The sequence below is a fragment of the Mytilus californianus genome, unplaced genomic scaffold (genome assembly GCF_021869535.1).
Source record: "Mytilus californianus isolate M0D057914Y unplaced genomic scaffold, xbMytCali1.0.p SCAF_10, whole genome shotgun sequence".
Classification (NCBI taxonomy): domain Eukaryota; kingdom Metazoa; phylum Mollusca; class Bivalvia; order Mytilida; family Mytilidae; genus Mytilus; species Mytilus californianus.
The window spans coordinates 42,191,471-42,218,649 of record NW_026262582.1 but is presented as its reverse complement, the minus strand read 5'-3'; the positions used below and the strand labels follow the sequence as shown (position 1 = coordinate 42,218,649).

Below are 27,179 nucleotides of genomic sequence, written 5' to 3'. Positions count from 1 at the left end.
ACACAATGTTGACTGCTGTACCCCAATTTTTGACATTTTACCTATTATGTCTGTTTGTTTTGTTCACACATCGTTGTCAATATAATGAAATGTTATGCGACTGTCATACGAGTTAGAGGTTTAGCTAGCTATAAAACTAGGTTTAATCCACCATTTTCTACATAAGAAAATGCCTGTACCAAGTCAGGAATATGACGGTTGTTATCCATTCAGTTGATGTGTTTGAGCTTTTGAATTTGGCATTTGATAACGGATTTCCCGTTTTGAATTTTCCTCGGAGTTCGGTATAATAGCTATTTTACTTTTTGGACGTAACCCTGATGTGGGCCAATTTAAAAATGGACCCAAACCCAAAATCTTTAAACATTATTAGATTCATCATATGGAAATCAATCAAAGTTTATTTTGTACCCTAATTTGGACCCACTTGAAAACACTGTCCAAAATCAAAATTTAAATACACAGTAAGACTAAGCATATCCAAGACCCAAAAAATAAACAATTTTTTAAACCACTTTGGAAAATGGTCAGAAATAAGCAGTTCAAACAACGTTAAAGAAATAGCCTTCTTTTAACCTCTTTTTTCTATGCATATGACCATTACCTCCAAATTCAAGAAAACCTTCCTTTTGTGGTATAGAACATTGTGTTACAATTTCACACAAACTCATAAACTTATACTCAAACCTTTGAATTTTTCGAAATTCTTAGGATTTTCTACCCCAGGAATACATTGCCTGGCATAATTTTAGTAATCTAGGAATTAAGGATCCTCAATACTAGACAACTTCGTACTTTCTTTGGCTTTTTTTTTTTTTTAACTTTTTTAATTCGAGAGTCGCGCGTGTCTGGCGTACACATTCAATTATTGTGTCTATGAAGAGTATTTATCTCTAGATATTTGGTTGTTTTTTTTGTCGATGGGTCGCTGTTTCTATGACGTATACCCAAATTTGATAATGCCATTGTCATAATAACAGAAAAGAAACATAACGCGTCAACAACATTAACTGACACGGTTAATGATTGGTTTCAAATTCAAAAAACAAAAAAACGCTTTGCTAAACGTGATTAGGGAATTAACATAAATTCCTGTCTTGTTGAAGCTGGTTATTAAACAACTGTAATATTGTATAATTTAAACCACAAATTTAAGTTTACTTTATCATATTAGTATGAATTACAAATCTATTGGATCTTTAACGTTCGCAATACAAATGTAGATATTTATACTGAATATACACGTTTATTCTATATTTAGATTAAATAATTTCACCACAGAGTGGCAATACTTATATAAAATTGTACAGAGTTGGTGATTTGTACTAATAGTCGCACTGATATATTTTTCATGTGTTTTTCTTTTAAATAACGTGTTACAAAGAGGTATACACTAAAAGCTGATGTTGACAAATTAGATTTAAATTTTACAGATTAAAATCGACAATGAACATTTAATCACAGTCCTGTTGACAGCTAACCTGTACACGTCTTTGTATAAATAATTTAGTAGCGTCTTGGTGTACATGTACATCGAACACATCAATCATTTTATGATATCATTGATTGTGATTACAGGACGGGAAAGGTGTATATTTACGCGAAACAAAAAAAAAAGGGGGGGGGCAATAAATGGTAAAGCAAGTATTGACTTTTTGATTGAAAAAATAACTAAGTAAGCCAGTTTGAATTTGTGTTACAGTTCATACTGTCGCTCCACTCCACCCGCATCAATGTGAATAGTCCTGTTGTTATTTTACTCTCTCGGCTTTCATCTTAGCGTGTTTTACATATAGTCGACACACCCGGTATCGTTCATTTTTCATTAACATTGCATTAATTGGTTAAACTCTATTATTTGATTTTACATGAATATGCTATAGATATAAGAAGATGTGGTATGAGTGCCAATGAGACAACTCTCCATCCAAGTCAAAATTTATAAAAGTAAACCATTATAGGTCACAGTACGGTCTTCAACACGGAGCCTAGGCTCACACCGAACAGTAAGCTATAAAGGGCCCCAAAATATTACTAGTGTAAAACCATTCAAACGGGAAAACCAACGGTCTAATCTATATAAAAAACGAGAAACGAAAAACACTTATAAACCACATCAACAAACGACAACTACTGAACATCAGATTCCTGACTTAGGACAGGTGCAAACAAATGCAGCGGGTTTAAACGTTTTAATGGTACCAAACCTTCACCCTTTTTCTGAAACAATAGTGTAACATCACAACATAGAAAGACACACTATAAAATATCAACTGAAATAGCTTAACTCAATCAAAGGACATATTAACACCATTGAACATACACTGAACAAATAAATTTCACCTATGACACAATGTAAATACAAAATAAATAAACTAAGGGAAGAATAATAAAAGTAACATGTTATATCGGTAAGAAATGTTAAACAATGAAAGAAAAACAATATGCTCGATTAAAAATAACATCCATTTTCAATAACTTTAAACACAGGTAAATGAAAATAATTTTGTTGTTAGGTATACCTGTACAGTACCAATAGAGAAAGGAAATATGTTTGTTTTGTCTTTATGTCAGTTATTTTTGTGTGGTTCGTCTAGATCGTTTTATTATTTCCAATAGATTTGTTTTACGATTCCTTCTTATGTTGTGCAGTTACACCACTGTCTATTTCTAAGAAATGTCATGTCAGGGCCTTTTATCACTGACTAACTTGTATAGGTTTCGATCATTGTTGAGGGCCGTACGGTTACCTTTATTTGCTTAACGTCGATAAATTTGGACTCTATTTGATAGTTGTGTTATTGGCAATCATACCGCATCTCCTCGTTTAATATTAAGGAAAATACGATTTGCATAAAAAAGCTTTTCTTTTAACGAAAGATACAATCATATTAATTTTAGGCAAACACAAAATAAAAATGAAAGGATGCGATTTCTTTGACTTTTCCCAAATAGGTATCAAACATATTCTTATATTTTAGAACATCTGCAAGGTTCCAGGGGTGCCATATTGTTATAATTTATGCGCCTTGTTTTGGATAAAAAATTACTGACTTTAAAAAAATAAAATAAAATAAGACGTATTTACATTGTATGAATTCTGTTCAAAAGTTCTGTACTTGGGTAAACCCCCTTTAAGTTCAAAGATCCGTATGTATTGATTTTAAAAATGCAAAAAAAAAAATCCAAATATGTTTACTGTAAATCAACTAATTTTCGCGAGCGTTTTATTTTCGCGACTTCCGCGGATAGAAAAGAAAAACGCGAATATAAATTGTCGCGAACTTGTAAAACTTTGATCTTATCTTATTTAAATACATCAAGTTAATTTGAAAATCGCGAAATTAAACAGCCTCGAAGTGGTCTAAAAAGGTTTAAACGCGAAATTAAGTATCCGCGAAAATAAGTTGGTTTACAGTAATTTGAATTTATAAGGGAGGACAGGGGATTTGTTTCTCTCATCCCGTACTCATTTTCCTCGGCTTCCGTTTTCTCCTTTCTTTATGATCTATTTCATTTAGGCAGTACCCTTGCCCCTGTGAGTGTTTCAAAAGGGGCTTTTTTATAATTTATTCTATTTATGTCACACGGAATAATGAGATATTCTTTCCAAAAAGAATATTTCAAATGAAATTGTCAATATTATAATCTTACATTTACTTTGATAACAGTAATATCACTAGCCAATTTAAACAAATGCAACCATTCGTGACATCAAAAAGGCTACCTAAATGTCATTGTAATATAAAACTGTTAATAAGTCAAAATAATTATTTAAATCAAAATATTTGAATTTTGAAACTATTTGATAAATGTTAAATGTATTAGTTCTATCATGATTCATCAAATAGCACGACAATCAAAAAAACTTAGGCTCTTTTACCCCAACACATTTCTATAAGTTATTCAAACATAAATTACAGAATAACATATAGGCATGTGTACATTTATGTTTCAACAACGGTATGATGCATTCTTCATAACATTACTCAAAAATTACATTTTGAGACATTTCGACAAATTTGTATTATTAATACAAAATAAATTTGATAGACTTTCAATTAATCATAAATTAACTGATTACAGAACTCTGATTTTTTGGAAATACTAAGGACTTTCTTCGCCAGGAATAGATTACCTTAGCTGTATTTGGCAAAACCATTCGGAATGTTGGGTTTTCATTGGCTTTTGAATTCGTACTTTATTTGGCCTATTATATCTTTTTAATTCGAGCGTCACTGGTGTGTTTGTTGAAGAAGAAACGCGTATTTGTCGTACAAAATTTACGTCTGATATCTATGAGGAGTTTATCTTAACCAAAACCGAAAATAAAGGTGTAGAAATTTACAAACAGACGTTAAATAACAATGAACAAAGCTGCATAGTATATGCACAGGTATATATAACAAGTAAAATAACAAAAATACCGAACTCCGAGGAAAATTCTAAACTGAATGTCCCTAAGCAAATGGCAAAATCAAAAGCTTAAACACATCAAACAAATGGATAACAACTGTCATATTCCTGTCTTGGTGCAGGCATTTTCTTATGTAGAAACTGGTGGATTAAACCTACATTTACACTTTTTGAGATCAAATTTCAACATGGTTTTTAATTCTGTCACTATTCTTGGATATCTTTAATTTTCTTTGTCATTTATTTATGGCATTTAGTGACACAAATCTAAATTTAACATATTGAGGTCATGGATAAATTTGGTATCAAATGTAAACAAAGAATTGTTTGTTTTGTAGATTAGATGGTTTGTTTGATACAGTATGGTCTATTTGGCTTTGAACAAACGTTGAATAACCATGATAACTGCGAGTAATCGAAGATCGACACTTTCTGTATTTGTCATTTTGATAATAGATTTTAAGATTACTGCAGATCTAAATTGAGTGATAAGATTTTGCAAGACAATTTGATGTTTGCTCTTCCTCAGTGTAGTAAAACGGAATGTACTAAATGATTCTATATACACTTTGTGAACTTTAAAATGCATATGTTACATGTTTTTCTTTGCGGGGGGAGAGGGGGTGCGTCTTGGAATTTGGAATAGGTTTCCTTACTTTCATTAAGTTTGCATACTTGTTCACTTGGAGACTGAACAGGTCGGGTACACTACTTTTATTTTATAATGAATTTCTGTTATTGGCGCATGAACATAATAGTAAGCTATAAATATCTTCTGCATAATATAATATATAAGCAAAAGATGTAAAACATATTCAATGCTAAAATATTTTGATGCATTGCAAATATGATTGCAAGACAAGGCTGATTAGATAGATAATATATATTCTTAACTTATACAACATGTGGTGTCTGTTGTTTATCTTTGTTGCCAGGCAATAACAATAAAGGAGTCCTAGGGTTCCAGCAGTTCTCTGCTCTACAGAGTCTTTTAATTTTTATAAAATATATATTTTTCTGTGAACAAAAGTTCTATTGTTTCGACACCTCCACACCCAAAACTACACTTGTTTGTAGCTTTCACTTTTATTTTAATGAGAAGTTCAGTCTTTCTAAAACATACAAAAAAAACAAAAAAAACTTTTTCTTACTTAAAAGATACCTTACATTTAATTGAAGAGTAGATAATTGTTCGGAATGAGATAAAAATAAATGACATGATTTAATTCAATTTGTCAACAACAATACAATTTTGTACTAAAACCATCCCTACCTTTTTTTTAATATTAAATAAGATCCTACATAACTTTCTGACATTGAACCAGTATTCCAACACTAATTTGCAATTTTTCATAACAAAATCTAATTTCAATCTTTACACAATACCTTTACACAGATGAAAATCACTTTGATCTAAAAATAAAATAACAAAAATACCGAACTCCAAGGGTTAAATTTCGATGGGTACTTTGATTAACTTCACCTGTTTTCATTCACAGTTTAAGTTGTAAACATCTTTAGAATTTATGAGTTGGACCTGAATCACACAAAAAATGAAACTAAAGGTACTCTGAAAAGGTTAAAGTGCTTGTCTTTCTTCAATTAGGATAAAAATAATATTTGTTATCAGCTTGTCGGCCATTGGAGAATTAAACATTTTTGATATGAACTATTATAATGATTTATTCAGAGATGCATGAGACAGATTGGTACTGTGAATACAATAGGTTCACATATGCCAGGTAAATCCTAATCATTAAGGAAAACCATTTTTATTTTCCAGGTAGTAGGGATATTAAAGATAATGAATTATTTTGAACGATGTAAAATCTATTCTTTTCCTAATTAATCATATACTTTATGAAACAGATGAAGTAATTGAACCTGCATGTACTGCAGCCAACACAAATATCGCAAACTTTAAGTTTAGAATTTTCTTTCTACAAAATCATTTATGTTTATCTTTAGTAGGTAGATGAAGTAATTAGAAAACAAATTTCTGACCTTTACTGATGACTCAACATATTTGTTCTAGTTCAGAATTTCCTTCTTTTCACTAAAATTCACTGACCACTCAAGATTGATTGAATGGTAAGTGCCTAAATGAATTGTCTTGATTCACACCTCCTCACCTCTGAATGATTTTTTTCCTTTCAAAGAACTCACTAACAGTGATGAAATGGGGCGTCACTTTCATAAAACATTAAAAATACACTAGAGTGAGGCTGGGATTACTGCATAGATTTTTTGGTCTAAGAATGGGTTAATCTTTTCATTCATCATAAAAACATGGAAAATAACCTGCTCCAAACAGAATTACATTATTAAAACAAGCATGGGCTATTACTCTTGTTTTACCACATGTTAAACAGATTGAGTAGACAATAGCTGTTATTCATAAAGGTGCAGTGGACTTAATAGTATTTTGTGTATTACAAGTGTCATACTACTCTGTCTACTAAATTTTTTGATAGGAAAACGAAGAAGCTGTTTGGGAATATTAATGGAAATACCTGGAATCGAAATATAACGGAAGTTCGCGACCAGTTGTAATTTCTCACGAATACCAGTTATGTACCTTCTGTTATATATTTATGTATATAGGATTTTGTTTCAGAGACGAAATGCCTGTGCACACATCATACAAATATATACATCCTTTTGAAGGACTTGTTTTGCAACAAACAATCGGCATTCCCATTGGAACCAAATGTGCTCCTTTTTATACCGACCTGTTCCTTTTTCCATATGAGGCTGACTCCATACAGGACCTTCTAATGAAGAATGAATTGAAGCTAGCACTATCTTTAGACTTTACCTTCCGGTATATAGATGATGTCCTCTCGCTAAATAATTGAAATTTGTTGACTACATGATTGTTGAATGCATTTATCCAACCGAACTTGAAATAAAGGATACAACAGATACAGTTTAGTTTGCTTCTTATCTTAAATCTAGAATTGAGAATGAAAGTCCGTTGAAAACACAACTTTATGACAAAATAGATGATTTCAGCTTCCCAATTGTGAACTTTCAATTTCTATGTGGCAACATTCCTGTACCGCCTGCATATGGAGCACATGTATGTCTCCCAGTTGATACGATATTCCAGGGCTTGCGTTTTTATTATGATTTCCTTGATATAGGATTGTTGCTCACAAAGATGCTATTAAACCAAGAATTTCGAAGGGTGAAGTTGAAATCATCTCTTCAAAATTTTTACGAACACCATCACGAGTTGGTTGACCTTTATTGAATATCGGTTTCACAGATGACGACGGATATGTTCCAATCGTCGTTACCACAATCCTTTCCTTCTTTTCTCCGAATGTGACCTAACGGATTAGACTTATCACTTGGTTTGTACATACATTACCGACGCGACGAGTGTCAAATGTGGAGCAGGATCTGCATGAGGACCTGAGATCATCTCCGAATTTTGATTTGGTTCGTGTTGGTCAGTTTTTATTTTGTAATGTTGTGTTTTGTATACTGTTATTTGTCTTTCGTTCTTTTTCCTTTTTCGTCACATAACTTGTCAGGTTTTTTGGACTTATGGGTTCGAATATTCCTTTGGAATCGTTCGCCTCTCTTTTATAAATGCTTTGATTAAACCCACATCTTTTGTTGCAAAGGTCATTTGTTCAAAATTAAATTGTGACCTTGTAGAAATTAAGTTTTTCCTTGCTCTGTTTCATATTTTTTGTTATTTGGGTCAATATCTTTAATTGTTTTTCCATAGGCGGTAATGGTAACGTTTTTTCCTGTAGCTCAGTCCATATGGTAAACTTGGATATGTATGATAGCTTGTTTCGAAGCTGTGACATTTCACATATGTGGTTAAATTTTCGGGGTGCGAAGTGAGATTACTTTTTCCGTAAATTAGCATACCCCGAACATCCTTTCGTGATGCGGCTCCTCGTGGTAAAAAATCCCTTTTTTAACACAATAAGTTCTTTGAAAATTTAATACTTTGAACACATTTAATAGCTCCATAGTTTTACACATTTATTCTATGTTCCTCTACTTTCCTAATCACCTCAAATGATTAAGCTCAGTCATTTGTAAAAAATAGAAACATGTCCAATATCACTACACAGAGATTTTTTATTTACACACAACTTTTGAGTTCCTCATTTCGAGGCGCATTAGGGATATTGACCCATTTCTTTCGTTCATCCTCAAATTTGTCTTTTGCTACTCATTAACATATCAGTGACTTTAAGATGATGAACAACAACAAAATCGCTGTTCTCGTTTCTTTTTGGTCACTTGCGCATGGTGATTTGTTGTCATGAATTGATTTTATTGCCATGGCGTTTATTTTCGACTTATAAATTTGAATGTCCTTCGGTAACTTTCGCCTCTCTTTTATTGTGAATACTAATTGAGATTAACTTACTTTCAAAGCAAGTCTTGCAAACAGGTCAACAAAACAAGTGAAGCTTACCAAATATAAAGACATTAATTTCAGTAGTGCTCGTGGTACTGGGAAATTTCATTCAACATGTTCAATGAATCGAAATATGCAAGATATCGGCAAACAGGAAGTAGGTTTCGTAAAGATCCGAAAAAGTACTTACAAGTTAATAACAACTTATCACTTTAAAGCTATTGATCTAGTATGAAGTCATTACTTTAAGTTGTACCCAGGAAAATTGGGACAAACATATGTGTTGGACGAACGAATGAACGAAACAACGGAAGAACGAGTGGACACATCTATATAGATGGAAAAGGTGAAGGCAATGTTTTCCAACTCTTAGAGTATGGTATAATATGACTTTTTATTCTATTTTAAGGCAAAACACGGTTGCCAGATTTTAAACTAGTTTCTGAATGGTCAATTTTCAAATTGCCGCCTTAAAACATTCAATCACTACCAAATTCATTGGACATCATGGGAATGGTTTAATTAGATTTTTCCTTTTTTTTGGTCAGGTGGAATACATGGCGGTAATGATGATTGATGTTACGTGCCATCGATCCAAATAATTTTTTTTTTTTTTTATCTTTTTCATAGAAGGTACATACATAGCCAGCCTAAAGCAGATTTAGCAATTATAATTTAGGAACGTTTTGCTATAACTACATTTCATTTTATTCCTATCCGACGAATGAAAAGATATGAAAAATAGAGGCAATCATCAAATTATGATTAATGAATGTTGCATATTCGTCGCCTTTGAAACTGGAAGCCTAAATATTTTCATAGTCTGTATCCATCCTTAATCGATTTGTTTTTTTTGTTTGAGCGGTCCTGATGAATGTTAACCAAGAAAGGCGTTTTAGACGTACCAGTTATACGAATTATATGAAGTGTTATTTTCATCATTACAAGAATGACGAATAAAAGATGCTCTATACATCGTCAAAAAATCATATATTTAGTAGTAATAACTCCATATAGTATATTCCTTCTTAAGAATCTTCTCATATTGATCAGGTTGAATAAATGGAGGCAATGATAATTTTATGTTGCTATAATTTGTGAATAGTCTTATATAAAAACAAATATGTTTCTATCGGGGGTAAAAATTCGAAGAAAAGAGGCCTCTAATAATGCATATTGATAAACTAAAGTAGAAGTCTTAATTATATATATTGTGTCCATAAGTTACAAGTGAAATACTGAAGAGATATTTGTTACAGTCTAAGAGTATCAGTTGTGCATGATGATATACTGAATCACATACTTAGCAGCAATGCTTCTAAGAAGAACATTTCCATTGAGCCCCATGACAGTTCTAAAAAGAAAACTAACAGTTAACCCTATCAGAAAGAGTGATATGTGTATCTTTTATATAAAAGAATATTATGTCATTCCTAACAGCTCGGTCAGGGCCCTACAGCAAACGGAGTAGGGCCAATTGTGCCGGAATTAATTTCACATCAGCCTCATAAAACTGACAGATTTTGGCAATAAATTTCTTTTCAGTGATCTCCAGGCTAAAATATTTGAAAGTCCAAAGCCAAATACAAACGTTAAAGAACTGATAAAGCCTAAAAGGGCCAAACGTTAAGCCAAACCAAACAAGGAATCAGAGCTATGCATATGGGCGAAACATTCCTTAATTTAAAATGATTTATATATTTAATAACAGCAAATTCAAATAGAATTATATTAATATTTTCATGCATAAAAGCACTAGTTTTTGCAAAACACTCAGGTCGTAAACATAAGTATAGCTTTACTAACCCACATTGAAATAATGCATGTCATCGATACCAAATACAATTAAAGGTTCGTAAAGAATTTAATTTTCTATAAAGATAGGGCTAATTTCCCCAGAATTTATTTCACACTAGCGCTATGTTTAAAAGTACTTTCACTCTTTACTTTTTTCATAGCATCACAACATAATATTCCTAAACATATCACAAAATTTCAAATTTCTAAACATAGCACCAAATTTTCACAGATTTTGCAAATTTTGAGTATTTATACCAAAAATGTTTCAAAAGGACATCGATCATTAACAAAGCAAAGTTTCTGCTGGCGGTTACGAAATGTCTTCGGAATAATAAAAACAAACTCATCAACGATACTAGGCTTATAATTTTGTACGCCAGACGCGTGTTTCGTCTACAAATGACTCATCAGTGACGCTCGAATCCAAAAATGAAAAGGCCAAAAAAAGGTAGGAAGTTGAAGAGCATTGAGGACCCCAAAGTTCCTAAAAATATTATGAAAATCTGTAGAATTTTAAAAATATTTGAAGTATATGATAAATACCGTTTTATATTAAATTTCAAGTAGGAATTGACATCTTTTAGATATGTACCCTGTGAATGTAACAATTTCACAGAAAATTCGTTCTACCTCAAATGTATGCACTTCGTTAAATAAATACAAATTACCCAAGGACTGTTTCAATCTAGGTGCCTTTTTTACAATTATTACAGATCACAATGAAAAATGCAATGAAATACAAGTTCCTTATAAGATCACTTTCTTCATCAGATAGAATCGACAATGGACTAATTGATCTAATTCATTGAATCTAGTGAAAGGTGATACTGGCAAAGTAAAGTGATCAAAAAGAGAGAAATTTAATTATATACACGTACTTTGCAATTTGCTCTACTCATATGTTTATTATTACATAACATCAGCGTTAAATCAGTGATTTATATTGAACATAAATTTAAATCTTAAAAATATTATTCATTGACTCTTCGAGACAATTATTGTATAGTTCAATATTCCCCGACAGGTTGTCTCTTCCACTTTACCCAACGATATGTGTTGGATTATATCAAACTACAATCATCAAAGTAAACTGCTTGTGTGCCTTACTATACACATGATACATTATCTTGTTACTATTTTAAGATGTTAAACAAAGGCAATTTCGAATAGGTCACCATTTTACCTTAAACCTATTTTTAAACATCACAAGGTCATTTAATCGTTTTAAATCGTTTAAAATACGCATTTTCCCACCTTATTAGAAGTAATAAGACACTTTTAATGCAATTGCAAAACAAATATACATAAAAATACTTGACAAAATTTACAATCAAACTTACATTATATACTTCACCATTTGACTTTGATCATAATGTGTCTACTCTCATATAACCTTTTAAATATACAATCTGACACACTAAAGATTAAGTTTAAAAAATATCATGATAAATTGATATTTGATCAGTTTTTGATACTCCACAAACTGTCAAAATGTAATTATGTATGCACAAATTTAGATATACATCCAAAATACCATTTACGTATACATCTAAAAATAAACAACCAACTCGTTGCTTGCACATTGACACCAAGGAGGACATTTTAATGAAATGTTAGGTCAACAATAATTTTTGAAATATTACCGTTATTTTATTACAGTCAGGGTTCCAAAAGATGACATTAGCATACTATACAAATGTAACACAAATTTATCCTTAAACATAATAATTATTGTATGTGAATATGATAGTTAAGATAAAAAAAATGTTATACCTTCAATATTTTATGATTTTTTTTCTGTTAAATTGCAGTAATGAAATGTCACTTTGACAGCGTATGAATTTTAAAGAAATTAATATTAAACGGAGAAAATTAAAAAACACGTTTCTTCAAAACATCGTCTTGCTGTCGCAAAGGAAAAAATTGATGAAACAAACAACTTGTTTTCTTTAATTAACATGCAAATAGACTAACAAACAACAATCTGATGATAGAAATTAACAAATGATCTTATTTTCTAAACAATTCTTACAAGTATCGGTTATTATAGAGCAAATCAGAGACAAACACATTATAACACTAAGATTGAAAGATTGTTAATGTTTTATCTAACTCTGTTTTAATAGAAAGTATAAATAATAGATGTTTAGTTGTGATTTAACACAAAAAGTCAGTCATGTAGATGAAACTCATTATTCTACAAATGCGAACGTTATCTTAAAGATTTATTTGAAAATAAGTCATTTGTCAAGTTGCTTGTACTTATAAATGAGAGATGAGAAACATATAATGAACTATTTTATTTTTACTAAAACCATGAATGATAAAAACGTTCAAAAGAAAATAAAGCAAAAAGTTTGTTTGAAGTTAAAAGACAGAATCTGTTGTGTTTCCATAACAAATGCATAAGCAAGGCGTTATTGGATTCAATAATCGTAATAATATTTTCGATTAACTTGAGTTATAAGGTAAATGCAGGAGGCTATATTTTTCAGTAAGCCAGCAAACTTTACCTCGCATGTATGATATCTTGTTTTTTCAAGTATGTTCAATTTTCATTTGTTCTTTAAAGAAAGAGGATCTGTCCGACTGAGTAAACTTTCAGATTCAAAATATTATTCAGGCAGGGATCCTCAATAATAGATTACTGAAAATTACTTTATATTGAAAAAAATCAATGCATGTGCTTTTACAAATCTTTGCAGTCTGTTTTTTAACCCTTGTTTACTGAGGTATTTAACAACATTAATTGTTTGGCAATAACCGGTCCCATTCGCTTCGTTCGTAGTCTTATTTGAAAATTATATCAATAATGGACTATAAACGCTAGTTACATTATAGCGTTTGAACGAGTTATTAAGATAACAAGAAACTTCTGATGTAACCAATTCAAAAAATGAACTCTCCATTTGTACTGCTGTCCTTGTGCTTAGTGTGAATTTTTGGAGTTTTTCTATAGTTGCTTGAAAAAAGGAGCATTCTTCATATAAAGTTATGCATCATGACTGTACAATGTTTTAAGTTTTGTAAACACATGCTGATGCGTTGAAGGCGACGAAAGCTTTAAAATGTTACATACACTTGAATTATTGGGAGCATTTTTAGGATGGACTAGATAAACATTTACATGATTACTATAACCATTTTTGTCAAACCAAGTGTGTCACTATAACATCTCTAAAACAAATATGTTGCTAGCAGTTTAATTAAACAAAATAACTTGTCAAAACCCTTATCTGTCAGAAATCAGCAATCAAAATATAGCCCGAAGGCCAAAAAAACCCAATTAGAGCCAGTGTTTGCTGATAGTTTTGTGAGCAATGTGCTAGTTACAGCGGACCGACGATAATTTTCGACGAAAAAAAAATGACTCATTTTGAACGGAATCGTAGTTTTATTACAAACAAAGCCATATATAATGAACTTAGTCTCATTTTTCATTTAAGGAACAACCATTTTACTCTGATGTGGGGAAAGAAGAGGGGTGTTTCATAGTTTAAAAAAAATTAAATAATCTGATGCCAACTTTGAAAAAACGTATTTTGATTAGGGAAAAGGGAAAAATATTCTGATTAAGAGTTTTTTTTCCATTATATCCAATGTTCAGTTCATAAACAAATTTTGCGCTTCTCTCGACAATAAAATAAACACGTTAATGCTTGCGTGGAACGAAAAAAAAATAAATAAAAAACCACGCCACCCTTAAATCAAATGGTCCCCTTACACGAATTGTGGAATAAAAGTGTCGATTATTTCGGATTAATGATTTAAGCATAAGGAAACTATAAATTTAATGTTTTTTTTTGTGTTTTCAATATAAAGAGGATAACGGGGAGGCAAGCGTGCTGACTATGAAAAAAATATTCGTGCCTCTCTGTTGGGGATCAGGAACACTCCTGAAAGTACATTTCATCACATTAACTCGAATAATAAATATTTAATTGATGATTATTTACTAACCACGTTGCTACTGTTTCATGTATATTCAGAACGATAAAATTGAATAAAAACCCATTCATATGAAAACTTTGAAACCAAAAAAAGTCAGCACCAATATCGGGAGAAGTTACGGAAAAAAGAAAAATGCGTTTTTGTGCAAGTCCGCAATTGTATTTTGTAACCAACAAATCAAAGCTTTTCAACTTTATTTGTTAATCATTTGCAATAGAAATTCAAAAGCCAAATCAGATGCCATACACTTGTCATCTATTTCAATTACAAGCTTTCAGCCATAATTTAGGAATATACATATATGTTTCTATCCGTTCTTTTTTGCTCTCGTGTATACTGGCATCTAATTTAGCTTTTAAATTTCTATTGCATTTTTAACTTGGATAAGTCATTGTTAACTTTGATAGTTTTATACTTTGAATTTACACTGTTATAATATTATAACTATCATATTTATTTAATTGGCCTAATTTGTTTTGTGTGGCCTTATAATATGTTTACATAATATTTGTACTTGTTTACAAAATGATATTGTAACTGTGCAATTTAGAAATCACTGGAACAATCATAGAGACTGATGGAATGATTAGAACTTTCTATTTGACTTACATAACGATTCCAAAATGATCATAAAAAAAGATGCGTAATTTAAACTTCTTACATTGTTCTAGAGGTTTCCGTTCTATAGTTTTCTCGGAGTTTCCTTTCTACAGTGTTCTAGGGATTTCCGTGACAACTATATATATACAGACACTAAAGTTAAACTTTCAGAGATAGACATAGACATTAATATTTTCATAATTTCTCTCAGTTGGATTGACACTTTTATTCACGTTAACTACATCATACTAGATTGTGACTTGTGACTAATTGGACATAATATTCTGTTTGGATTCCCGTAACAGTGAAGAGAAGAATTCCGGATAAAGAAAAGACAAAAGATCGGACATATATTTTGACAGTTAAGTTGAAATTTCTATTTTTATTAATACTTCTTGTAAACTTGTGTATAATAAATCTTGTTAAATTTTATTAATGATTTGTGTCTTTAGTTGGCTACGATTTAAAGGTGATTTCTTGCCGTAACAACACTCGCAAACATGGAATTTTCTCCATTTTCAAAAGAGGCTCCTTCTATTATTCTACGTTTTCCTGTCAATTATATTCGCTACTTGATAAAAAAACTAAATTTTGCGCATGGTTTTTAAACTTTGAGTGCTTGAGTCCTTCGTTCTCATTGCATTCATTCGCGCCCTTTAAAAGTACAGTCCTCGATCTTAGAATATAGGACGCAATGATTATGAATGAGCAGGATAGATACTTTGAGCATGGTTTCAATAGCGACAAGTAATCTTTGATACGATATAATATACTTTATTAATTAAACTGTTTTTCTAAATAAATTAATAAATACTTTAAGAAAATCTTTTCTGTTAGACATTCTCTTCAGGTTCTCATTCTTCCCATATCTCTTTTTCATTTAAATGTTTCTTAATTTCTTCTACTGAGGTTTTCGAAATGGTAAAATATTTCTAGAAAAGAGTCAATGCATCGTTTTTTTCATTTAGGAGGATTATTCATGGGATTATTTTTAAATTTGTGCGATCATTCTTACTATTTATGAATACTTTTTTTTCAAGTCTGGAATTTGGTTATTTTGAATCTGGATAGTGTGTTCCAATTCACTTATCCGACTGTTATGATTCAATTTACGAATCCAGTCATTATTTTTTCCATTGCTTATCCTACCTCGTTTTGTGTTCCAAAATAGTTCCAAAAGTCAAATGGAAGTGACCTTAATACACATGAGGTAGTTGTTTTTTGCACTTGATTCAAGAAAGTGCCCACGAACCACACATTTTCGCAATGTGAGCTGTCGTACGACACAAGAAGTGGCTTTCAATAAACCAAAAGAAGATTATTTTCTCATTTTTCATAAAAATGTTCCTTAATATAAAAATAAGGAGATGAGGTATGATTGCCAATGCGACAACTATCCACAAAAGTTCAAATAAAGATGATGTTAGCAATTATAGGCAACCGTACGGCCTTCAACAATGAGAAAATTCAATACCGTATAGTCGGCAATAAAAGGCCCCGACATGAAAAATATGAAACAATTTATTCGAGAAAACTAACGGCCTAATTTATAACAAAACAATTAACGAAAAATAAATATGACACACATGAACCATTGACAACTACTGAACTACAGGCTCCTGACTTGGAACAGGCACATAAAGAATGTGGCAGGTTTAAACATGTTTGTGAGCGCTCAACCCTCCCCCTAACCTGGGACAGTGGTGTAACAGCACAACATAAGAACAAACTATAAAAATCAGTTGACAAAGGCTTAACTCATCAGATCAATACAAAGCAGAAAAACATCTAACATAAACACAGACCGGACGTGACAGGGTATTTATCCAGCCGTCATCTGTAACAACAAAAAGGAGCCCATACCGCATAGTCAGCTATAAAAGGCCCCGAAATGACAAATGTAAAACAATTCAAACGAGAAAACTAACGACCAAATTTATTTACAAAATAATGAACGAAAAACAAATACATGTATGTTACACAGCATCAAACGACAACCACTGAATTACAGGCTCCTGACTTAGTAAAGGCACATACAGAATGTGGAGGGGTTAAACTAGTTTGAAGGCGCCAACCCTCGCCCTAACCTGGGACAGTGGTGTAACAGTACAACATAAGAACAAACTATAAAAATCAGTTGAAAAAGGTTTAACTCATCAGATGGATACAAATAGAAATACATCTAACAAAAACGTAGAGTGGACGTGGATGGGTACTTTTACATCTTCACAACAAAAAGATACTAAGTACAGATCTAAGAATACTTGCAGTTACCGACCGCTAGTTCAAAGCCAATAACAACTAATAAAAAAATTTATGTATCTAAGACTAAAATATCAATCAGTACACATCCAATGGATTTAGTATAAAATCGTCATTAACAGTCAGAGAAAAACAAGACCTTGTGAAATGCCAAAATAAATGATCGACAGACTGTAGTACCGTTAAAGTGCATATGTGTATAACAAAACTATAAGTATGATTTTAATTTACTGATAACAAAACCAATATTTATACCAATGAAACAATATTCAAAGATCTAATTACAATGTTGAATTGGTAACCTTTTAGAATAAGTTTATTTAAAGGATTGATAAGTTTACCCAGATCGTATATACATTTCCGGGCTCGGTAAATAACATCATCGTAAAATTTAAGATGTGTAATTCCGTCTGAAATAAGTTTTTTACAGGTACAGCCAAACTTGCAAACCAAATCTTTCTATCTATGGAAGAATTTAGTAAAGGTTTTAAGTAATTTATGGTAACGAAATCCCTGACTTAATATTTTACCAGTAGTACATAGATTATGCTCATTGAAATCCAAAACGTCACTATAGACACGAGCATAACGAACAAGTTGGGATATACAAACACCGCAAGTTGGTGCCAGAGGAACACCACGGTCAGAAAAAGGAAAATTAACAATAGGGAAAGAAAAATCATCCCTTTTGTCGTAAATTTTTGTGTAGAGTTTCTGGTGTAAAACTGAAATATCTAAATCTAAGAAAGGACACGTATTGCTGTTAATGTTTGATTTATTTAAAGTAAGCTGCTGCGGGTAAATTTCGGCAGTATAAGCCATTTTTCCTGGAATCAGTATAAAATAACCTTATATAACATTTGAAGTGGTCTCTAATAAACCGACAGTAGGTAACTATCTCCCTCAATTCAAGTGAAAATAAACAATTATATATGGAATGCGTGCTGAGTAAACAATTGTATAACGCAGTAAGTTGCTTCATGTAAACTGCAATGTACTAATTACTTTCCTCTTTTGTCATATTTAACTAGTTCATAAGTCATGTTTTTATAAAAATAAGTGTAAGGTTAGCCATCTACTAACAACAAGAGTGACTTTTTACAACGGGAATTACTATTTTGTCTTCCATTTTCTTATTCACAAACATAGCAGATTAAAAGATTGAAAGACCTTCGATTTCTGGGAACAATTTGCTTTGAAATATTTGTTTCATCTTTCGCCACATTATTTTTCAATAGGTCAATAAGATATTGTAAAGATGATTTTATACATTTTGTGCGATTTTGAAACTGACCCTACCGAATACTTTTCTTTCTTAGAGTTATTTCTTCTTACACGGATTTTTCTAACCACTATGTTAATCTTATTTAAATTCATCTTCTTGGAAGAAGTATGAAATAGTATCAAAACAACTTATATTATTTACAACGTGTTAAAAATGCCATTGAAATATAATATTTTATTATATGATAACACGAAAACGCATGTATTTGAACAAAACGAATGCACTTAAAAAAGGGGGCGTTATCATGATCAAAACTCTAAATTTATTATGAAGGTTTTTATTTATTTTACCGTGAAACGGTTATTATTCACAAAATCAAATAACGCAGATCCTTAAACCTTTGTTCAACAATCACTATTAATTAATTTGATAAATATAGATTCTACCACTGCATCGAGTTTGATATGATATCTATCCAATCGAGACAGTTAAATTTTCAAATTTAAAACGCGAGGCTCGCCGAGCGTTTTAAACATTTAAAATTTAACTGTCAAGAGTTGATAAATATCGTATTACACGCGATTTGGTGGTGGAATCTGTTTCTCTAATGATTTTTAAACAATATGCAAGCAAACTTATACCTTCTTTTCAAATGATCTGCAAAAAAGATGTGACTGTTCTTTTTATGCGACGTCATCAGGCATGGTCGCCTTTTTTCATGACGCCACAATAGGAAATTCAGAGGAAAGCAAGAAAACTTGACGTCATAATCGAAATTTGACCAATGAATAACTGAGATCAAACAAACCACACGTTGATAAAATACAAATAACCAACAGAAAAAGGATAAATCGGGTAAGAGTTAGAGAAAGGATGATATCTTGATCTTACAGTGAGATATGGTGTATGTGCCTTTCATAGCTTGCTGTGCGTTATAGGTTTTGCTCATTGATTTATTAGACTGTACGGTAATCTATAGTTGTGTCTATCTATGTCATTTGGTTTTTGGAAGATACTTGTCTCATTGGAAATCATTCCACATCTCCGCGTGTTTATATGGTACAAATCTGAAAAATCATTGGACGACTATCAAAGAACATTAGGAAGATCACCAAAAGCAAAACAGAAAATCCCTTTAGCCAATGAAATGCTAGAAATGATTGTGTATACTCTCGTATATCTTTTCAGAAACAGTATGTTTTCAACAGTAATAAAATAGTTATAAGCAAAGTTTAAAGATATTTATTTCATCACTTCTCACAACTATATCCACTACTCCATGAGGGGTGGTCACAGTGTAGATCGTGAAAGGTATATCTTTCTCCTGCATAAAAAAACATGCAGTCTTCTAGGGCAGCATTCGATCCGCCAGGTTGTCCAGAACCAAAAGCTTTGTACGTCATTTTGATCATTTTTCCGTTTTGTATCCATCTCCAGTCTCCGCCAGGGACGTATCTGTTTATGTTGCGCCCTCCAACATGGAAGTGTAAACCTTGAAAAATAGTCACGTGTTCATTTCATACCTTGACATTCTTACAGTCCTATAAAGAATTACTTTGTTATTGAGATTTATGTATATTCCTACGCAATGATTCGCTTATACTCGGTGTGAAGTAATACATGTAATAATGACAAATATAATACCAATATGTACCAACAGGAGCATGGAACATTACATTAAAACTACTCATACGTCGATCATGGCTGGTGTTAACTGTTGCATTATTGTCCATTTTACTTACACATAGACTATACAAACCCTTCCTCCCGGAAGATGACATAAACATTACGACAAAACAATTTAAGGATACCTTTGTTCAAGAAAATATAACATACTAAAACTAATTAATTTAATGACAAGTTTTAGTATTTAGAAAACTAATTAGTTATGTACAATGCATTGAAAAATACAGTTGAAAGTTCTTTTTTTTTTATCAAGAATCAACAAAATTATATTATATTCTGGGCTTCTAGTTGTACAAAAATAAGGAGATATGATATGATTACCAACGAACAAACTATCATCCAGAGGCAAACTGACGAGGGTGTACAACGAGAGACATTTTATTGTCATATGTTTAACTTGAAATCGAGCTGAATGAAAAATCTGTTAAACAGTAAGTTCAATAGAAACTAGTTCAAATAAAACAGAACAACAACATCAGCTTATCTGTAACCCGATAATAAGCATTCAATTGTATTTTAAGACGCACTGTAAGTGCTTTGAATCACTCTACTCGAAACAAGATATCTGTGAGCATAAATATTTAAACAAACAGTGATAGTTACGATAAAAGACCAAGCAACTGTTCTTTTAAAGGGATAGGGTTGAGAGCTTTCAAACCCGCCACAACATTTACGCGCATCTTCCAAATTACTATACTTTAATGCAGTGGTTGTCGTTGGTTGCTGTCTGCCATATCTGGTTAAGTTATTTTAGCATAAATCATGCGGTTGGTTTAATTTTTGTATTGTTTCATATTCTAGCATGCTAGAGCCTTTTATATTATACTATATAGTATTGATTTTGTTCATTGTTGAAGGTCGTACGTTAATTGACCTATAGCTGCTTATTTCCTCCTCCATTGGTCTATGGTTTATAATTGCCTCATTGGCAATAGTACCAAATTTACTTAATTTAATAATGAAACAAACAAATATTACAACTTTAATGATGATATACCTGTTTTCATTTGTTGAAGTTCATACTTCATCAACATGGCCTCTTCCAAAGTCTCAAAATTGGCAAGGTATGCACCACGCCGTAAACACAATGCCTAGTGAAAAAAATGTTTTAATTATGTAATGTAAAAATTGAATAACCTTTTGAAAATAAGAGTGAAAGTGATAGGATTTGAAAAAGCCCCTTAAAGGGCTGCTGATATCGTAATATCAAGCAAATTAAATTCAGATTTATAGATTACGTCTAATAATTGTAATTCGTATTTGATAATGAAATATATATTTTTTTGCATAATCCATCCCCGTGACCGGAAAAAAGTGTTAGAAAATGGCCATCACATTCTTTTTAACCATTTACTTCTATTACGCCTACTCCCCTTTCCTCGGACCGTTGATCCTCCCCTACTAAACCAAAAATTTGGAAAGTCAAATATATCAAAGATTTTGAGCCTCAATACATTGTTTCATTATATATTTAAACATGACTTATTAACTTACAAATGCTTGATCTGGAGTCGCTTTCGCCCTGCTGATAAAGTAACAGCTATTCTCTATTGTTCGAAATGGATACCTGCATTCTTCTGGAAAAAAGGGAATTCATGAATATCTATAAAGCACGCCTTTACCATAAACATATACCAGTTCCAGTATCTATATATTTTCAGTAGGTGTTTAATTAATACAAATGTTGATCTTTTCTTGACCGAACGAGGAATCATTCCATTCCGTCATATGTTTCCATTTTTTTTTTTTTGAAAACAGCCCAGATTATAGAAATATTACTGCCGTCCACCTATTCAAATCAACACTATTTTAACGATATGTTCGTGCTCTTCGTGCAAACAGTTATTTTTTGTTTAAAATTCCAAATTTTATCAATTTGAAAAAGTAATTGACAATTATTTCTATTTATAGTTGATAAATATTTGACGAGCTATCTTGTTTGAAGTTTTAGTAAAACGTATATATATATAATTATATCTCATTTCGAAGATCTGGAAATATAAGAATTGATTGCTCCCGCGCTTCTTGCAAAATGTAAAGGCTAATTTCTTTCATTTTGTATAAATATTGGTCAATAATTTTTTAAAACACCGAAGGTTCGGGCTGTTGAACCTCCCTTTAAACCATCCATACATTGATTTGTAGTGCGAGGTACGATTATGTATATCATGAAATAATGCTGCAAAAATATTACTTTAACTTTTCATGCAAAAGAAATTCAATAATTTTTTGTGTAAGGATATTAATTTTCAACAGCCTTTGGGAAGACTATGTATTTATAACAGATGCAATGGCTTGTAATTTTGTTTTAAAATCCACTGTACTTCATACACAATAGACCTGGGATTAACACCACTCTGTAATGTATTTCATCATGGCTTATTTAAAAACTTCAGAGAGTACAAGATTGAAATACCAGTGAAAACAAACCAGTTAGTCAGGAGTAACACAAAGTTTCTTATTGTAACCGCTGTGTTTCATATTCTACATGTCAATGATATAGGGTAAACATAACCGACAAAACTCGGTAAAGACCCGTCTAAATTGCATTTAATTGATAAATTCAACAACACTTACCGTTATCTTGATGATATTTTTTCGTTAAATAATCAAGAATTTTCTAAATATACTGCCGAAATTTACCCAAAGGAACTTACTTTGAATAAATCAAATATACAGGGTAATAACTGTCCTTTCCTAGATTTAGATATTTCAGTTTTACACGGTAAACTCTACACTAAAATTCATGACAAAAGGAACGATTTTTCGTTCCCTGTTTTTAATTTTACTTTTTTGGACGGTGATGTTCTTTTGGCACCATCTTACAGTGTTTATATATCACAACTCGTTCGCTATGCCCGTGTCTGTTGTGACGTTTTGGATTTCAATGAACGTAATCTATGTATAACTGGTAAATTATTAATTCTGGGATTTCGTTACCACAAATTACTTAAAACCTTTACTAAATTCTTCCATAGATATACAGATTTGGTTTTGAAGTTTCGTTGTACCGGTAGAAAACTTATTTCAAACGGGATAGCACATCCTCATTTAACGGAGATGTTGTTTACCTAGCCCGGAAATTTAGAAACGATCCGGGTAAACTTATCGATCCTTTAGATAAACTTATTCTAAAAGGTTACCAATTCAACACTGTAATTTGATCTTTGAATATTGTTTTAATGGTATTAATATTGATTTTGTTATCCGTAAATTAAAATCAAACTAAATATTATTTTTATATACATAAAATTATGCACGTTCATGGCTCTACAATCTTTCGATACCTGTATCTTGGAATTGCACAAGGTCATGTGATTCTCTGGCTGTTTATGACGTCTTTACAATAAATTCATTGGTTGTTGGAAGTTACCTGATTGATATTTTAGTCTCAGATGAATGACTTTTTTATTAGTTGTTATTGTCTTTGAAATAGCTGTTAGTAACTGCGAGTACTCTCAGATCTAAACTTAGTGTCTTTTTGTTGTGGGGATGTATAAGTTCCCATCCACGTCCACTGTGTTGTTGTTAGATGTATTTCTATTTGTATCCATCTGATGAGTTAAACCTTTTTCAACTGATTTTCATAGTTTGTTCTTATGTTGTACTGTTACACCACTGTCCCTGGTTAGGGGGAGGGTTGGCGTCTTCAAACTAGTTTAACCCCTCCACATTCTGCATGTGCCTGTCCCAAGTCAGAAGCCTGTAATTCAGTGGTTGTCGTTTGTTGCTGTGTAACATATTAGTTTTTCGTTCATTATTTTGTACATAAATTAGGCCGTTAGTTTTCTCGTTTGAATTGTTTTTACATTTGTAATTTCGGGGCCTATTATAGCTGACTATGTGGTATGGGCTCTGCTAATTGTTGAAAGCCGTACGGTGACCTATAGTTGTTGACTTCTGTGTCATTTGTCTCTTGTGGAGAGTTGTCTCATTTGGCAACCATACCACATCTTCTTTTTATATATAATATCATCAAAGTCTATCATTTGCAAATGCTTTAGTACTATGCAGCTCAATCAAGACCATTGAAGATAACAATCAACTACAACTTTATCAGATTGAGTTGTTTCAGTGAGCATTGAGATGGAAAATGACATTAAACCCGGGCAAATAAACTGAAAGTAACTTAAAAGACAACAATTATCATTCTGGCAAAAAGTAAAATACTTTAAAAGTACTTATTTATAAAAATGTCGATTATGTTCAAAATTGTCTTGTAGTTTCAGAAAATTAAGCTTTGTTCTGTTTATTACATAGCCTGGTTGCATAGAAATTTACTGACAGCTGGGTTTCCACCTTTCCTACTTTAAAGTAACATATGTAAACATGCTTTCCCAGGCACTGTAATACGTAAAAGGATATCGGAATTTACCAAAGAATATAAGACAGTACAACAAAACATACAAACTAACAACAACCGGCTGTCGAGCAGTTCGCAAGGATCGAATAGTTATATTGTTCGCAGGTCACCTATCTTGAACAATTAGACGATCTTCGACTAGTACCACATTTGGAAGTGTCTATAAGACATTAAAACACATGCTGATATAAATCTCAAGACGTGTACAGTTTGAGTGAACATCTTCCGTTAAGGATAATAACGGAAACATCACTTTAATTTTCAAATTACTACCGCTGCCCGATATGCAATTTCAGCATAATGTGGATAACCAGTGACAGTAAAAAACATCTTAAAAACCCGTGTATGACAGACTCTTGAACAAAGACGGAAAACCAACAAATTAACAGTGAATATAAAGGGAATTGTCATCATACGTTTTTATGGAAGAAGATCATCAACGAGCACGACATTAACATTTAAAGCAATTCAACAATACCAGGATCTCCACATATTCTTTAAAAACATAGCTATTGACACCCATGTGCCATCCTTGTATGGAACAGTCTGTCTCCCTAAACCTTCAAAGCTTCACCCTTAAAGCGTTTCAAAAAATATCTACTGAAAGACCAGTGGTAATTTGAAACTGTTTGCTTTTATCCGAGTTTACTTGCATTTGTAAATAACGGGCTCCCAAGTTGACGTTTGCACACCAATATCTACATAATGGATGTTCGCTGTAAATCAACAGTAATCATCTTATAGATTTTTTTTACTTTGAAAATTGACATAATACTTGCTTTCGAGATTTCTTTCGAAATTCCACAAATAAAAGTGAAATAGTTAGGCCGAACCGATTTAGGATCCATTTATAATCAATTTAATGTTCGAACATACTGTTAACTACAAATTGAATTTTAAAAAATGTCCGTTACCAGTATAAATGCCACTTCTACTGACATCATAAATGGTTTCTAGATGTACCTCAGAATTTTTTACCGTAGCTGTATTTGGCGAAATCATTCCAAATTTTGGTCCACAATGTTCTTCAATTTCGTACTTGATTTGACCTTTAAATGTTTGTATTCGTTCATCACTGATGAGTCTTTCGTAGACGAAATGTGCGTCTGGCATACACAATTATATGCCTGTTATCTTTTAAGTTTATTGTTATTTTATTTGAAAGGAAACTTAACTATCTTATTGTCAAAGCGCTTGTAGAGAGTGGGGATTGTTAAGAGAAATAATTTCAACGAGAGCATGGTTTGTCAAAAGTAATGCAAGTTGCGCATGACAAAATAGTGAAATGACGGAATAATGTTAACATTAATATTTGATTACCTTTTGGAGAACGAAATATTACCAAAATTTAGAATCACTCAGAAATAAAAAAAAAAATAAATCCCATGTTACCCTTATCTCGAACGTAGTATATTGATTTGTAAAATAATGCTTCCTAATATGAAAGTATGTAACATACCAGAATGGCTATACGCATGGCTCCTCGCAATCATGACGTCACAATAGAGGACAAATAAACAAAACGCAACAGCAACTATATTTAGCATGTTTAAGTGAAATGAAGAATGAAGAACTAAACAGCAGACTATTGATTTATATAGAAATGATCTTAAATTGCATTTAATACATAATAGTAGCAACAGATGTTTCTGTTGTTTTCAAAGTATCAAATTAAAATACGAGATATTTGATACATATTGCAGTGATTGCAGTATACTAGTGAATGTCACGTGCCTATAAAAGACTGAACGCACAGCTGTGCTTTTTATGAATTTTATTTGTGTTTAGCTTGAACAAATTACTCTTGCCGATGATTGTTTTATATTCTAAAGGCAATATAATCTGTTTCAGACCGATAATCTCGTTCAATCTTACCTAAAAACATTTTTAAAAGCGGTATGTAATGTTTATATTTAAAAAAAACCAATAGCTAGTCACTCTCCTTATTATTTAAAGAAAGGAAGAAAGAATTGGAATTACAATTGTACAAATAATTTAATTTGATAGGACCAGTGTATCGAAACTTACAGACCATTGACCAAGATATATCAGACTCCTTTTTCCCCTACTATGAATAACATCTATTTTTGAAAATTACATTAAATCAAATCCACTTGCCTGCAATAAATTTCAACAGATAGCTTAAAGCACTCCATTTTATCATGTTTAAAACGTCTTGATTTCTCGTTTTTTTTATTATTCTTTTTTGTTAAAAGTAATATTCAGCAAAAAAAATGACATAATTCAGACCTATAATTTATGTTTTACTACAATAACTATGTTTGTTATGCTCTCTGGTACCCACTAACCAAAAATATGTAACCAAAGTGCCTATATGATATTCAAAACCCTTATCCTTTCGGAATTCTGTGTTCGGAGCAATTTTCTGAGTTGGCCGCCCGGAGAATCTTAAAGGATGAAATGTCTTCTATTAATATTTACCTACTTCGGTTGTAAGGAATGCTGATGTTGGTGTAAAAGGT

The 27,179-nt window shown here is 31.8% G+C and overlaps 1 long non-coding RNA gene across 1 annotated transcript; it reads right to left on the bottom strand.

Annotated features, from left to right (window-relative positions):
* Positions 1–19,913: 19,913 nt before the first annotated feature.
* LOC127718157 (uncharacterized) lies at positions 19,914–26,275 on the bottom strand. The gene is made up of 4 exons (XR_007989592.1): positions 26,156–26,275; positions 21,828–21,910; positions 21,331–21,424; positions 19,914–20,139 (listed from the first exon to the last, which is right to left on the bottom strand). It is a non-coding gene; the product is annotated as an uncharacterized LOC127718157 (long non-coding RNA).
* Between the last annotated feature and the right edge of the window lie 904 nt (positions 26,276–27,179).